This window comes from Amphibalanus amphitrite, unplaced genomic scaffold (assembly GCF_019059575.1).
Source record: "Amphibalanus amphitrite isolate SeventyFive unplaced genomic scaffold, NRLGWU_Aamphi_draft 000079F_arrow, whole genome shotgun sequence".
Lineage (NCBI taxonomy): Eukaryota > Metazoa > Arthropoda > Thecostraca > Balanomorpha > Balanidae > Amphibalanus > Amphibalanus amphitrite.
Genome location: NW_024881575.1, coordinates 400,354 through 413,442, shown reverse-complemented (window position 1 = coordinate 413,442; position 13,089 = coordinate 400,354).

Genomic DNA, 13,089 nt, shown 5'->3' with positions numbered 1-13,089 from the left:
ACCGTCATAATGAGTTACATAATCGTTCATTTTTAAGTAACATCCCATTTGAATGTTGATGTTATTCTATTAATTGTTTCCGTTTACTATGATGAGCTATTTGTACACTACAAACATTGAAAAAGAAATTCTCAAGAAATCGAACCATCAAGAGACAATTTCCCTGGCTAAATGGTTGCATTCTAGATAATTTTTCATTCCATGCGTCCGCATGATGCTGAACAACATAACCGCATTTCATTCGGACGCAATTCCAACCACCACAAATCATTTCATGATGTAGCTGAACACGTGAGATCGTATTACTTCCGGACATCTTTTTAAGCCGGTAAGAGTTGCCGCAATGCAGATCGTGTACGATGAGATGTACCGCTATCACCGACTCAGTTTTATCTTTCTATCAAGTTCGTTAATGGACAGAGGGCACCGTTAATTGTCCGTCTACGGTAAAAGACCACTATCACACATACATACATGTGAGACCGACAGGAAGACCACTATCACACAGAGACCGACAGAGACGACCACTATCACACAGAGACCGACAGAGACGACAACTATCACACAGTTATGGAAGACCGGCAGAAATGACAATCACATTTCACTATCACGTCTTGAATATTTTTATTGCAGCATTTGTATCCTTAAAAATAAAATTTTGTTTTTGGTAGTGCTCGAGTGCCACTTCCTCTACTTAAGCCGTTCTCATACTAGAGCCGAAGAATTTCACTATACCATTACGGAGCACCTCTTTACTAAAAATAGTGCCCAAAATGATAATGGGTATAATATCATAATTACCGTTTGCTACCATGATTATTTGTCCATGTATAGCACAACATGGTATGTTTTGATGCATGTAAATGAAGATTGACCTTTTTTTGAACCAGAAAAAAAACACTTTTTAAGGCTATCACTAGTATTTGAACAGAAATATCTATGTTTGAAGAACAGTTCTTTCTATCTTTCTAATAGGAACTAATATGATAATGTTTCTAATATAATGCCTTCATGGTCACCATAGGTAACCATGTTGCATTGTGTTAATAAAACTTCAATGACGTTATACTGTCCATCATATAGACGTTTTACCGCCGTTACTAAGCACGCCGCACGTCAGTCATCCTCTACAAATGAATGGCTTCCGATGATGATTGACATTTAGAGCCATCAATGGGGATGTCGGCGTGGAGGTGTCTGATGTTACTATCAATCACTTTGTGGAAATATTGCTTGAAAGCTTGTAAAACATGTGCATTGGGCTATTCTGCCTAATGTCTGCAACCCGATGCCATGGAGGAGATAATAATATATCATCCATGCCGATGCTTTGCACGGCCATTACCATAATCCTGCAGTTTGTTTGGTCACTTTCCACCACCGCTGCTGCTGCTGCTGCTGCTGCTGCTGCTGCTGCTGGGGATACAAACCTTACCCAGCACCGACTCAATCATATAAAGCGTCGGAAACGGCTGGAGGTGCTTGCTACGTGTTTAGTTTTCAAATTGAAAAGCAAAAAGTAGGTAGGGATACATTTGATTTTAGACGGGACTCTGCTTTTGATTATGACATTTAATCAAGAAGGTTCCTAAAAAAACGTGCGCTGTTCACACATTGACGTCACCAAACCCGAAGTCGTTACGGCATTTTATAGACTATGGGCTGGCAGCAACCATAATATTTTAAGTCCACCACAATACATTTTTTATTTACGCAAATAATGAAGCCTGATTCTTTGTAGTTCTGAACAAATATTATCCAATCCGATAAATATGTACACCGTAAGCATTTGCAACATGAACTTTGACCGCATTCAGTCCCTCCTTGACGGGAGCGTGGGCTCATCTACAGAGGCCCGCGGCTACTACGCTGAAGTCGGCGGTGATTACGCGGAAACTCTCTCTACCGTCACGTCAGCTGACTCTCATTTAGCCCGCTCCCAGGCGAGATATTTCCATGCCGTTTACTATGCCTGTTCGCTAATGCATCGACAGCGAAAAAAGCAAGGATTAATTCGTTTAGTGTAATGAATACGTAGCATATCATAAACCTGTCTTGCATATCATATTGCAGATATTGCATATCAATCTGATTTGCTAATAAGGATATTAAACAATGGACCAAATAACCAAAGTACAGCGACGATCGAGTAAGCCACTCAGATCTCTTGTCCAATACAACCAACCGAATACCTATGCACGGGTCACAGCACAGCCTCAGCAGCATGTGTAAGCTCACTAGGGTAGGGCGTCTATCAATGGAGACACAAACGTAACTATACGGTCTATGACACACAACTCTGGTAGCATCATCGTGCGTTTATGACCAGGTGCCATAGTTAACATTACACAAAATGACGGTGAGCTCACATCACCCGAGCCCCGTCAGACCACGGCTGACGCAGCGGGAGTGATCTGGAAACCACGCATCGGATGATTGGTGCCCTGGCCTTTTCCTTCCTGTGCAGTGTGGACGTTTGGACTTCCTGGAATTAGCGCCAGAGTTTTTGGGACAAAGCACATTTTCCCAGACTGCACGGCGTCGAACAATAACAACTAATCTCATATATGCCTCATCAGAGTCGCAAGCAATGACAGCATTGAAATGACGTTGGGATAGCTCTCTTATCAGCAGATGCACAAAGGGAGTAGTGTCACATTTATTTGTAAATATTATTCACACAAACCACTAATCCAATTCAAACACAAAAATTTCCTCAAGGACGCCATTATATAATCTAAGCACAATTCACAAGTTAGTCAGCAGTCACGCTAGCATACTAAAGGCATGTGTAAATAAAACTTCACGGTAAATTTGAATTACATAAGCGGCCCATCATGACACACGAGCGTTCTGTCACCTTTACCTGGACTGCATAATTGCATTGGACCGTCCTTTCGGCCGGTCATTGCACTGCCGTCACCACGCGCAGGCTCCGTCTGATTTACTCCCCTCCGCCCGAAAGCTCTCTCTGATATGCCTCACTCACGGCGGAGTCACTCTCTCTGATCTGCTCCGCTCTGCCCGGAGTCACTCTCTCATCTGTCCCGCTCTGCCCGGAGTCTCTCTCTCTCTCTCTCTCTCTCTCTCTCTCTCTCTCTCTCTCTCTCTCTCTCTCTCTCTCTCTCTCTCTCTCTCTCTCTCTCTCTGATCTGCTCCGCTCTACGCGCCGTTCAATTTGCCGCGCCGGAAACCGGTGTCGATTTTTGCATCAGCAGTGGTGCGGAGGTGATTTGGTATTCTCTGCTCGTCTGTCGGTGACGCTGGCACCGTTCAGCGGCTGGGTGCTGTCCCGTGTCGCTGGTGCGGCCACACCTGGCCGGCCTGGCGCACAGCCAGCGGCCGCCGACCGAGCCGCCGATTTATGACGCCATTATCACGCGGCGACATCATCGCGCACAAATCGCCCAATGCTCCGGTAAGTGCAACACGATACCCGTGATCAATTGACATTTCCTGTGAGGTGGAGCCTGACTTCAGATGTGAATTACTGTCGAGTGTATTGAGCTTGCTTTTAGGAAGGGATTATCCTACAAATGTTACTTCAATGTCCATCAAACATAGATTGCCTAAATACACACAGCTGAAGTGGAGAATTGAAATGCAGTAACTCTCAACACACCGCGGCGTTTTGTATGCTGCACTTTACTCGGAAACTTGGTCCGAGTGTTTCAGCGTAGTCCTTCTCTCGTATCGAGCTGAGTTCAGATACCAGGGCCGCGGTGAAGTTCCACCATACCATGTCCAGTCGGCGAAGGTGCTACAAGGGAAGGCGGCAGATTGCCAGCTGATGCCGCAAACAGAACACGCTCGCCTGCTTATCAGACCCGGGGGACTCTCCCATATCGGCCCTCTCAATCAGGCTTAGAGCTGCTCAGTGAGCCAGTCACCATTTTCTTCTGCCGGTTACCAGGGATTGGCGCTGAACGGTCGCGGACATTATGTTCCTCCGCTGACCCCATAGCCGTTCGGCTTTCGAGCCTACCACTTGGTGATTGCAGAGTGCGTGAACAAATAATGATTATTGTTAAAAAGATAACGACATCTGCCCGAGAGGGCAAAAAGAGGGGTGCAGCTTCCGTTTAGTTGCACGAACTATGTCTGTTCGGCTAGAGCTTAGAGTCCAATTGACTTTTATCGTCGTGCCATTTCCGCATAGGCTGCTTGTTTTTGCAAATGGCGTTAACTTGTCAGGTTCTTGCTATGCATGATAATTAGAATAAAAAAGAAAAGTAAAGAGACATCAGTATCCCGGAGGCTGCATCGAAAGAAGAATAGATGAGCAAAGTCCAATCCCCTTGAGTGTCTATACCTACATATGTCAATTATGATCGTATGAGGTTGAATATATTCAACAAGGTATTATTATAATCAAATTATGAATGTTCTTAAATTATTCGATCCAGCATTGTATTAAAAGACTCGGAAAAGTTATTTTTTATCAACTACTTATGAAAAGCTTAGTTTTATTTTAGGTTGCTTTTTACAATGACGAACGTCCTACTGCTGCAGGACTTTTCAAAATCAATCGGAGCACTTCATCTACCGACTTAGTTTGGCTTTGTCTGAATTGTGATCGCCGATTTTGCATCTAGACTCTTCAGCGTGAATGAAGCAATTGCTTGTTTTTTCTCTAACTGAATGTTGGTGGATGACACGCTGAAAAAGGACGGATGGATGGAGGAATGGATAAAAATGTATGTATGAATGAATGAATGAATGAATGAATGAATGAATGAACGTAGAAAGTCGAATGAATGAAAACCTGATCGCGCACGTCACAGATATGAAAAATTCGAGATTTATAAGTTAGGTATTGTTATTGATAGGTATCCTGATGCATTTCATCAAGTTTCAACGTTCTTGAAGATAACTTGTAGGAATAACGTGATCACAAGGCTTTTTACGGAGCGAGCGAAGCGAGCGTAGTCTTTCCTTAGATTAACGGAAATTTCTGAGTATGAGCGGCCGGCCGGCCGGCCGGCCGGCCGTGGTCACGCTTTTGCGAGGCTTATATCTCAGCAACCACTTGACCGATTTACACGCGGTAATTTTTGTAGGGTAGCTTCATTCCTTCTACCAAGTATTGGACTATTCCTGATGCATGTGGGTGACCCCTTATGCACGTGCCACGTGCAAAACGAAGAGATGTCCGTTTTGTAATTGTTGCAATATCTCGGTAACTACTTGGCCGATTGCGCTGAAAGTTGGCATGTAGGTAGGCACCCACTAGGCACTGCATATCCATGTGCCAGAATTGGGGCGCTGCTGCACGTGCGCACGTGCAGGGGTCGTTTCCAGATCTCGAGAACGGCTCGACCGATTGCGCTCAAATTTGGTACACAGTTAGGGACCGGTTAGTAGGGTGCCGTGCACAAGTCAGTTGGGACCCACTCTGCACGTGCGCACGTGCAGGGTGCCGCTTCCAGATCTCGAGAACGACTGGGCCGATTGTGCTGAAATTTGGCACATCGCTAGAGACCGGTTAGTAGGGTGCCGTGCACAAGTCAGTTGGGGGTACCCCTCGCAATCTCGCACGTGCAAGGCCCACCCTGTCGCTCGCTCCGTTAGTCGCCCCAAAAGGCGTTATACTGGTTTATTCATGGCTACTTAACTTGACCTAGTGGCCTGGCCTTAGTTGATCTGGGGTCAAGAATTTTACATATGATGCGAAATTTAGGCATGATAATTGTATATATCATTGTAGGTATTTCATTGCATCAATTATCATGTTGTATAAATTATAATTGATATACATCAGTTTTCGCGGAGCTGCGCGCTGCGGCTTTCTTTACCCACGCAAAAAGCTGAAGGATGACCAAGAACGCCGTGCTTTTCCCCCTGGTGTGGGTGAATGCACGCTTACTGCTGGGTGACCAATGAATGAATGATTCAATGAATGAATGAATGGCATGATAATGCACTTCATCTGCCGACTGACTGAATGAATGAATGAATGAATGTTTGAATAAATGAACTAATGCTGAAAAGCACTTGACAGTTCAACCTGTCACTAAGTGCCGATTGCAGTGATCACTTCAAGTTGACGTTTTGCGACTTACATACGACACTTTAGCTGGACAGCGGGCGGCGGTGTCCGGCAGTCCGGACCGTGTAGGCGGACTGTGTGGACGGGCTGCGTGGATTGGCTGTGGACTGGTGGACTGTGAGGACTGGCTGTGAAGACTGGCTGTGACGGGCTGTAAGCTGTGTGAGCGGTTTGTGTGGACGGGCTGAGCGGGCGGTTTGTGTGGACGAGGGGCTGCATGGACTGTATGGACATTGGACATGGCTGTGTGGACTGGTTGTGAGATCTGACTGTGAGACCCGTCTGGCTGTATTGACGGGCTGTGAACTGGCCGTACTGATGACCCGGCTGTGTCGGAGCTGGTTGAGACCAGTCCGGCTGTATGGCCGGTCTGGTGGCAGCCGCTGCAGCCGCGGCGCCCCGGGCTGGTGTCGGCCGGTGGTCGGTCCCCACCGCGCCGTCACCGCTCGGTTCCACGCTGTCTGCACGCTGAGGTGTTCCGCCGCGCCCGCCGCCCATCTGCATACCCGCCGGAACTGATCCTGAGAGCCGGCGAACAGAGCTGCTCGGGCGCGGCACTAGCTCTGATGTCACCTGCAGTCCGCCGAGAGCCCCACCGCGGCCGTCCGGTCAGCTCCTCCGCTTACAGACTCGTCATCGAGTGCTGAGCTCTGTCTGCCTATCCGATTTGTTGTGTTGCTCAACAATAGGCTCAGTCTTGGGATAAGCAGGGACTTCAATTGGCACCTCGGTACATTACACCTGCCTCGGAACCTTTTCCAATGAGGGAAACACATTACGAACGATCACCATCCATTGTTCTACGTTCGAAAAGGTTAGCTACTTACAAACTGTGAGACACTGGCTCGGATTTAGAACAAACATGTTCCGCTGACATCAGCTGAGCGCCCTCTATGGAGAGATAAACTGGACTAGCGTCAAACGGTAGGCCTTCCCCACAGGCTATGAATAAGATGAAAATGAATCAGTTATTGAGCGGTTCATTGTACATACGACATTCTTTTGCGAACCCATCAGTCAGACACGTGAGGCAGTGCAGCGTCTGCAGCGGACCGGGGCTGGGTCTGGTCGGTCGATCTGGTGCCGATCTGGGGACGCGCGCGTCACGCTCGGCTGACCGCAGTCGGGCGGGGCTCCGGGCGCACCTGTGCCCGGCGCCCTGGGCGCCACCGCGACACCTCGGCACCGTCACCATCGCAGGAAGCCAGTGACGCACGCGGCGCCCCTCGATTGAATTAATGCAGGCGCAAATGGATGTATTCTACTCTACCGATTGAAACAGCGTCAGCCAGTGTGCTGGGAAGACGTGCAACTGCACAGCTAATGTGTGAGAAGATATTTGTGGATTGAACCAAGCCTACATATTTGGTCCCGTCAATAAAAGGCAGCTCATACAACTTAGAAACGAATAATTATTATGAAATGTTATCAGGGGCACGGAGAGCGAACGCATTTGTATCTTTTTTACTCTCACCTTTGATTACGGCTTTCATAACAATTTATCAGTTGATTCTGAAATGGAGTTTTATTTTCCGGTGGTGTTCAGGAGCAGTGAACCAGCAGTGATCGAATCAAGGCTATAGAACTCCGATCGAATGGTCGAATGGTGGGTTCGTGTTGTCGGCCGCAACTAACCCTGGCACCCGAACCACGGCCAGCTTCTCCACTACTTTGATTACGAGCGAGCGAGCGCAGCGAGCGAAGCGAAGTCTTTTCAATATAACGGAAAAATCTCAGTATGAGCGGCCCGGCCCGGCCCGGTCTGTAACGCTTTTGAGAGGCTTATATCTCAGCAACCGCTGGACCGATTGGCCTGCGATCTTTTTTGCTGGGTAGCCCCATCCCTTCTACCCCGTAATTGACTACTTTTGATACATCTCAGTGACCGTCGTGGCACGTGCCACGTGAAAAGTCAAGGGTGTTCAAGCAGTTTTGCAAAAGTAATGATTTTGAGAGGCCCATATCTCAGCAGCGGCTAGAGCGATTGTCTTGCGGTCATTTTTATAGGGTAGCTGCATCCTTTCTACCAAAGGTCGGATACTCTTCATCTATGTGAGTGACCCCCACTGCACGTGCAAAATACAACAATAAGAGGTGCCAAATTTGTTCCCATTTTAATAACTCGGTAATTACTGGGGCGATTTCGGTGAAACTTGGCATACAGGTAGGCACCCACCAGGCAATGCATTCCCATGTGTTGCGGTTAGGGTGCTACTGCACGTGCGCACGTGCAGGGGGCGTTTCCAGATCTCGAGAACGGCTGGGCCGATTGCGCTCAAATTTGGTACACGGTTGGGGACCGGTTAGTAGGGTGCCGTGCAAAAGTCATTTTGGACCCCGTTTGCACGTGCGCACGTGCAGAATGCCGCTTCCAGATCTCAGGAACGGCTGGGCCGATTGCGTTCAAATTTGGCACACCGCTAGCGACCGGTTAGAAGGGTGCTTTGCACAAGCCCGTTGGACGTACCCTCTCGCCCTTCCGCACGTGCAGGGCTCACTATCTCGCTCGCTCGTTCTTCGCCCAAAAGGCGTTTTACTGGTTTAAATTTTTACGAGCGAGCGAGCGCAGCGAGCGAAGTGAGTCTTTTCAATATAACGGAAAAATCTCAGTATGAGCGGCCCGGCCCGGCCTGTAACGCTTTTGAGAGGCTTATATCTCAGCAACCGCTGGACCGATTGGCCTGCGGTCTTTTTTGTTGGGTAGCCCCATCCCTTATACCTCGTAATTGACTGCTTTTGATACATCTCAGTTACCGTCGTGGCACGTGCCACGTGAAAAGTCAAGGGTGTTCTCGCTGTTTTGCAAAAGTAGTGATTTTGAGAGGCTCATATCTCAGCAGCCGCTTGGGCGATTGGCTTGCGGTAATTTTTGTAGGGTAGCAGCATCCCTTCTACCAAAAATAGGATACTCTCGATGCATGTGGGTCACGTCACCCCCAGTGCACGTGCAAAATACAACAATAAGAGGTGTCAAATTTGTTCCCATTTTGATAACTCGGTAATTACTGGGGCGATTTCGCTGAAACTTGGCATACAGGTAGGCACCCACCAGACAATGCATTCCCATGTGTTGCGGTTAAGGTGCTACTGCACGTGCGCACGTGCAGGGGGCGTTTCCAGATCTCGAGAACGGCTGGGCCGATTGCGCTCAAATTTGGTACAAGGTTGGGGACCAGTTAGTAGGGTGCCGTGCAAAAGTCATTTTGGACCCCGTTTGCACGTGCGCACGTGCAGAATGCCGCTTCCAGATCTCAGGAACGGCTGGGCCGATTGCGTTCAAATTTGGCACACCGCTAGCGACCGGTTAGAAGGGTGCTTTGCGCAAGCCCGTTGGAAGCACCCTCTCGCCCTTCCGCACGTGCAGGGCGCACTATCTCGCTCGCTCGTTCTTCGCCCAAAAGGCGTTTTACTGGTATCTAAACGATTTAAAATTGCAAAATGAATGACGTTCTGTAATGTTGAATTTTGGCGACGCTTACGATTTTATTTGTGTTCTCGCTTTCCATTTTCTATTGAAAATAAAAATATGATTATCGAAAATAAGTACCTAAGTTTTATTTAGGAATGATTTGAAAAGTTTATGCGTTAAGAAATATTGTTTATTGAATCCGCGGACAGATTTTTACGTGAACGCAAGCAAACGTGCGTGCCTATTACCCGAAATTTTGGGCTATAGGCTTTCAGACGTAGCTAACTGACAATTTCGTCTATATTGCTTGGACGTGCAAGATCGGACCACTTTGCGAACCACCGCGCGGGCGCGCCCACAGCGCCCAGAGATTCGCGAATCTCTGGGTGAGCAGTTTTGGCCCCGTCGCTCGGGCCAACCAACAGCTGTAATGCCATTAGCGTGTCGGCGCGGGCTCGTCTGCCGACCTTGAACGTGCTGGCTCGCTGGCGGGCGGCCAGTGCCACTCTAAGCCGGTGTCACTCAGGCTTTGAGAGCGGCGCCTTCCTTTCAATCCGGGCCGTGCGAGCCTGTGTACAAAAAGGCGACCACTGACGTCTTCACCTCGCTGACGCTCCCTTTGGCGAGCAATGATCTGGATCTGCCGACCATCTGATATCTCACGGGCTGCCGCGGCTAATCCTCGTGCCACTCATGAGATCTTTACTGGACCGCGGTCAGAGCTCGTTGCCATTAATCGTGCTGATCAGCTATTTAAGATGATTGTTACCCGGATGCCGGGACGCGGTCCATTTGACTATCTTACGTGTCACGACATCTGATGATATGTAGGGGATTATGCAGAGAGGGAGTGTCACACCGCGGCCAGAGCGGGCCAAGACGTGCTCTGTCTGGCCACGGTGATTAGCGTCTGGCTTATAGAAAGGTGCTTGCTTCGTGACTGCACTATTAAAGGCAGGCACAGTTAAAACGGGCTGTCGTGTTCGGGTTGCCGAGTGGAGGTCAAATATACACGGGAGAGGATAGCTGAGGTGCACAGATCACATAAAAGGCATTGAGCAGCCTGCTTCATAAGGCACCGGCGAAAATTAACGCAAACCTAGCACATATGTGCAAAAATTTCAAGGAATAGAATAAGCTTGCGACCGATCAATATGATGTGCTGAGCCTTGTTTTACGTCGGTTCCGGGAGAAAGCCTTCATCAAAATAGTCCAAAATTGCCGTGCATTCTTTGAAATATCTCAGAACCTGGTGAATGATTATGCTTCCTGTTCTGTACCTCCAAGCCCATGTCCAGAGTAAAATTATGTTCCGTCTTCTCCAACTGATTGCTGTTACTAACGAGAGTAGACACACTACGAGGACACATATCCCGAGAAGAAGAACTATATTTATTGTTTTCTCTGTTTTCCAAATCATTCACTCAACAATTGTAACATAACTAACACATTTTTCTTGCGTGACACGAGCCCACAAATGACATGCAATTATAAAACAACTCATGCATCGACACGGAATTCAAAAGTCGGGCAGATGCGACTCGGCTCGACTCTCAGTCGAAGGCTCCACAGCGCCGTGCACTATCGCTGCGCCGCGGCCGCAGGTCGTGACCGGCGGCACGGAACAGCGCCGCCCGGGTGCAGTGGCGTGCCGCGGTCACCGAACGTGACCCAGCCGCACATTCTCCGTCATCCGGGACTGGGAGCTCACCGTCAGCCGCAGCACGGAATTGCAACATAATGGCGGGCCATTTTAGCCGATTTAATTACGAGGTAGACATGCCAGGTGATCAGGGTTTGATGAGACTCCGGATTCGGAAGGGACAAAGCATCTATGAAATTTAGGTAGAAGATGTTTGCAGTTTAGAAAACGGCAACCTTGTTGCAAATTCATGTTTCCGCTCACCTCCAATAAAAAGTCTGATGGAGGAAGAGGCAGCCTGACATTTTGCAGGCCTCTATTTTTGCCTCTAAGATTCGGACGCGTAACTGAGGTTAAAATGCATTATGTATCCCGGAAAAATATTCAATATTATGTGGTATAATGAGGGCACTTTATAAACTCGTCCTAAGTTAGATTTTAGACTAACCTTTTGAAGTCAAATTGCAATTAATTTGCCGTTAGGTTGGTGGCAAATGATTGGTTCCAAGTTGGGGATCTCGAGCCCATGCAGCTTTCCTGATTCCCTCGTCTCTGCCAGGCAATAATGGACAATGGTCATATAAGCTCGGGTGGAGTCGCATTATTCTCCCGGTAGGCGGTGTTTATAAACGCTTGACACCGGTTTGATTGGAGGCGGTTTGGGAATTGTTATACATAGAGTTGTTATTTATGGTTAACATGTGACACACAAAATTATAACAGGTCATGTAATCATTTGTTATATGAAATACTCGTAGCCGTAGGACGCTCGTAAGTCGTAAGTCGTAAGACACTCCCAGCCCCTTCCGGGGCGGGGAGCGTCTCTGCGTCATTTTGGGCTGCGGCCGGCACTGTGCTGGCCTGAGAGCGATTGCTTATGGTTAGTCATATGGTCATTACTCATTATAGTCAGTCGATAGCTGTCAGAACCTTGATTTTAGCCATTTAACTTTTAAGTCTCGGAGCGTTCTCACTTTTCACCTTTCAAGAGCTGCATAAGAGATAAATTAAAATAATGGGAATACCTGCGACGTCACATATCATTTGTCGAGCCGAGTTTTGAACGGCCCTAAAGGATCCTATAAGAGGTCCTTGTTATGGTCCATAGCGTCCTTTGCTGCGCTCGGTCCTAACTCCTATCGGCGTCATATCGGCCGTCGGGCTTCTGAATATCCCTCGCCGGCAGAGGCAATTTTGCGTCCTTCGGCGGCACAAGGGGGTACGACCGCGTTTGACCCCTGATCGAGCTAGAGCTTCGCGAAAAAAAACGAGCGGTATTGCTCGTCACGAGAGGAAGCCGATGATACCCAATTTTAGGTCCTAGGTCATCGATTGACCTTCCAGGTCAGGTGAATGACCCAAAAGTCGGGACAAGCTGGACCTACTAGAAAGTCGTAAAGCGTGGCTGCAATGGGGTTTTCGGGGTGATGATCGCGAATATCGAGCTAGTTTTGATCACAGATGATGACGATGTCTTTAAACATTTAGCTCAGGTCGGGTCAGGTCAGGTCAGGTCAACCAGTAGGGGTCGTGACGGGTATTCGTAGTACGTGTCAACTAGTGATGTCAATTACGGGAAATCGGAATACCGATACCAAACCAAATACCAACCAAAACCGTGTGGAAATACCGAAACCAAACCAACTTGGAATCATAATGAAAATAACAACTTTTTACCAATTTTTTTTTAGCCTCTTATACATTAATGAGGGCTCGTGATACCAACAAAATACCGATTAGGTACACTAGGATTGAAATACCAAATACCAAGTTGGTATCGGTTTGGTATCGGTATACCAAGAAGTTGGTATCCGATTGACATCTCAAGTGTCAACTATCTCTGACAGCTTCGTAACATGTTACGATGGTACCAAAACTACTTCGTAAATGTTCAAATGGCTGCTAAATTCGAGTTCAGCTCCCAAAACTAGCCTGGAAACATGTAAAACTCGAATAAGTGAACCGAGATCACCAAAGGTCAATGACCTG